The 3572-nt window shown below is 35.3% G+C and overlaps 1 long non-coding RNA gene across 1 annotated transcript; it reads left to right on the forward strand.

The window, feature by feature from the left end:
* Positions 1-273: 273 nt before the first annotated feature.
* On the forward strand, positions 274-3272 carry LOC122031014. Its single transcript, XR_006125704.1, has 4 exons — positions 274-542; positions 1494-1650; positions 2413-2572; positions 2983-3272. It is a non-coding gene; the product is annotated as an uncharacterized LOC122031014 (long non-coding RNA).
* Positions 3273-3572: the final 300 nt, after the last annotated feature.

Here is a 3572-nt window from a genome sequence, read left to right on the forward strand (position 1 = left end):
ATAATTTTTTGTATGGTTAGAAATATTATATAATTTGAAAAATTAAAATTTTTTTTGCGTGCTGTTAAAAGTCTTACCCATGTCTTTTAATCTTACGAGCGCCGAATCAAATATCGAAAACCATCCATTGACGTCCGTGAAAATTTGGGATTTGAATCTCGATAGAATCGATGTAAATGTCTTTTTTATAAGTTAGTCACTAATTCAAAAATTAATAGCCGTCCTTAGTATTGGGGGCGTGTGGGGGCGCGGGTGTATTCGCCTTCTACACTCTAGCCCTTCATCCCTATTTTCGGCACTCTCACACTTCGCAATCCCTGAACTCATCCGCCCACAAGCATCTCGTCGTGACCACTTCTGCCGCCGACCCCGCCAAGCCTCGTCGCATCTTAGTCCCCATTCGGCCCTTCTCCGTTGCGCGATCTCCCGTCTCTCTACCACTTGAATCTTGTCGTCGTCGTCGAGTTTACCGCCGATTCTATGCGTATAGAGACATGTTTGATTTTTAAGGACCTCCTGAAGCCCTATGCCTACAGAGAAAGGTTTGCATTTATATGTTGAACTTTTTTTCAAGAAGCCTTGGTATCATTTGGATGTGCATCTGCATTTAGGCTTCTATGTTTGCAGACATGGAACTTATATGCTGTTCTATATCTCCATGAATCTAGGAACTTTTGCATGCATTGTATTATTTGGTCTACGTACCGGAACTGATAACATTCGAGATTATGCAGGATTATACACAAAAGATCCTTTTTTGGCTCTCTTCAGCCCTATGTCTCTTATCCCTAGGGGTCTTCCCCCGCACTAGCAGGTTTTTTCGGAAAACTCCATCTATTCTGGTGTGGATGGCAGGCCGACCTATATTTCTTGATGGAACCATTGATATGGATATGCATTACAGAATTAGTGATCTGACGACTCCTTTGGTTGTAAAGATATAGCCATTGTGCAAGGAGGAATCAACTACAACCGCAAATGCGAGAGTTTGTCTTTCATTGAGACTCACCAATTAGGATGATTGGTTTGTGTTTAATTGTATCATATGATATGGGATGAATTCTTGAAAGAAAAAAATTGATTTTATAGATCGAGAAACCTGCTTCACTAAATTGAAGGACCAAATGTTCATATATGCTTATACCTCTACATTGCCTTGTGCAAGAAAGACCATTCTCTCTAAGGATCGTGAGGACACTCTTAGAGTACCACCACCATGTATAGTGAATTTTAGTGCATGAATCATTATTATCCATTAATTTGCAAGTTAAAACTGCTTGTCCATTTATAGGCGCATCCCTTATTAAATTATCTTCAATTGGATATTGGGAAATTGACTTTTCTTTTAGAACCTTCTTTACATGTTAATGTTCCTGTCAATGAAAAGAAAAATACTTTTGGATTGCTAATCTGTATTATTCTCCTTGCTTTCTTTATTCATTATTAGATGCATTCATGGAAGTTGGAACCATGATTTCAGTTTGCCCTTTCAGGTAAATTGGTAACTTGCTTTGGCATGAAGGATCTTGGGTTGTTTCCAAGTTGAGTTGTACTATACTTATTTGGTATACTATTCATGTTATATGGGTTGAAGGGATGGCTCCTGTTTTTTCTTGATCTGCATGGCAATTTGTGTGGCATCTCATATAGGTAATACATTCACATTTTAATTTGTGACTTAGATAACTATTGTCATTTTGTTCTTATTATGTTCAAGAGACAATATGACTTTTTGTTCAACATTCTTTTAACTATATACTGAACCTTTGGTATCTAGAATATAGAAAGTTGCTCAAAATAAGCCCTTTACCAATGTTCTTTACTTAAATTTTGATTTATCCTAAGCCTTTCTATCATCTTTCCCCTTTATTTTCTCTAAATGACCGGTGGAATCAGCTCAAGGTACTTGCTTTATTTGTATTAATGTATGAAATTTGCTTCTATGAGACAGATTCAAACACAAGTGACCTAGTACACTAAGAATTGAAATTGCCACCTAAGGTAAACATAGCCCAAAAGCGTCTCATTAATGCAAGGCCTACTGAGGGCTCTTAATATACAAACTATAGATCCTATAATCAAATAAGTTGTTCCTCTTAACTCAAACTCTGTTCTTGTTGGTCCAACAGAAGTGACTTCACTACGATAAAGTTTGTTCCCTTTTACTATATTGCTTAGCCATTAAGCATGAAAATATTGCATAATAGCCAAAAAATCACTTCACACACATCATATATCAATCCAAAAACACAGTTGAATGAACTGTTCATGAACCCCTAGCAAATTGAGATGGTCAGCACCGACTAAATACCAAATATTGCCATAGCCTTATTTTCTCTTCATATGTTTATTTTATTCCTGCTGTAATTGCACTTTATATTGCCTAAATGATACTTTGCCTATTCATGGCAGGGGAATCCAATTGTGGGGGTTCATAACCTTTTATATTCAGCTGATGTAATAGACGTGTATTGTCCACAAGGTCCTGATAATGTACCTAGGCAACGAACTGTTCTTTGCCATACCATTTCTGATGCAGAAGGGAAATTTGTCTTCAAATCTTTACCTTGTGGTAACTTTATTGTTTGGTGAATATGATTTATTTACTTTTTTATCGATTTGGCTTAATAGGCAATAATGTATACATTTCATTATAGCATTTCATAATGTATGCATTTCATTATAGGTCAGCACATGCATTGATAAGGTGTATGTGATGGATTCAATACTAAATGATGTTGAACACTACAATTCATGGATTCAGTACTAACTGACACACATCTAACTATACAATTCTGGGCTGACATGATATAGCCAAGGAGTTGTTCCATATCCCAGTATATATCATTATAAAACTGATGCATCCTTTCTCAAAATTTCAATCCTTGCTTAATTTTTTTAAATTCAATGATTTTGTTACTTTTGGATCGTATGAGTCTACAATTGTTTCTATTAGTAGTTATGTTACTTTGCTTGTTGTAGGTTCCTCTTGGTGCAATCCCAAAATTGAAGAAGTGCACTATTCATATATTCATAGGACAGAATATCAAAAGCTATCGGGATAAAGAAAGACATTGCAGACTTTCCTCGGCATATAATAAATCTAAGAAGAGAGAGGGTAGAAAATCATGTGCGCCAGCAAACCTTTTTAGTTAATTGCGAGAGTAGATTCTTTTTCAGTTATTTCTAATATTGTATTAGCTTTGAAAGTAAAAGATGTATCATTGGTGTTTTATTTATAAAATTGACTCAAATGTTTATTAGATGAATAAAAATTATGTATTCACATTTTGATTATATTTTGAAAATTTTTAATTCTATTTTATTTGATAAATGAATTATAATGATGTCTAAATTTTAAATTTGGATTATATATTTTAAATAAATATTAATGATAATTGTATGATGTTGATAATTATATCACATTCTAACGACAGTGCGTGGTACGTGCTGTGAATGCTCTTAATCGCAGCGTGCACTTTGCGCCGCAAATACTCTTAATCATAGCGTGTAGTGCACGTTGTTAATGCTCATACTCGCAACGCGCGATGCACGCGAGGAATGCTCTTAAC

Source organism: Zingiber officinale, chromosome 11A (genome assembly GCF_018446385.1).
Source record: "Zingiber officinale cultivar Zhangliang chromosome 11A, Zo_v1.1, whole genome shotgun sequence".
NCBI classification, from domain to species: Eukaryota; Viridiplantae; Streptophyta; class Magnoliopsida; order Zingiberales; family Zingiberaceae; genus Zingiber; species Zingiber officinale.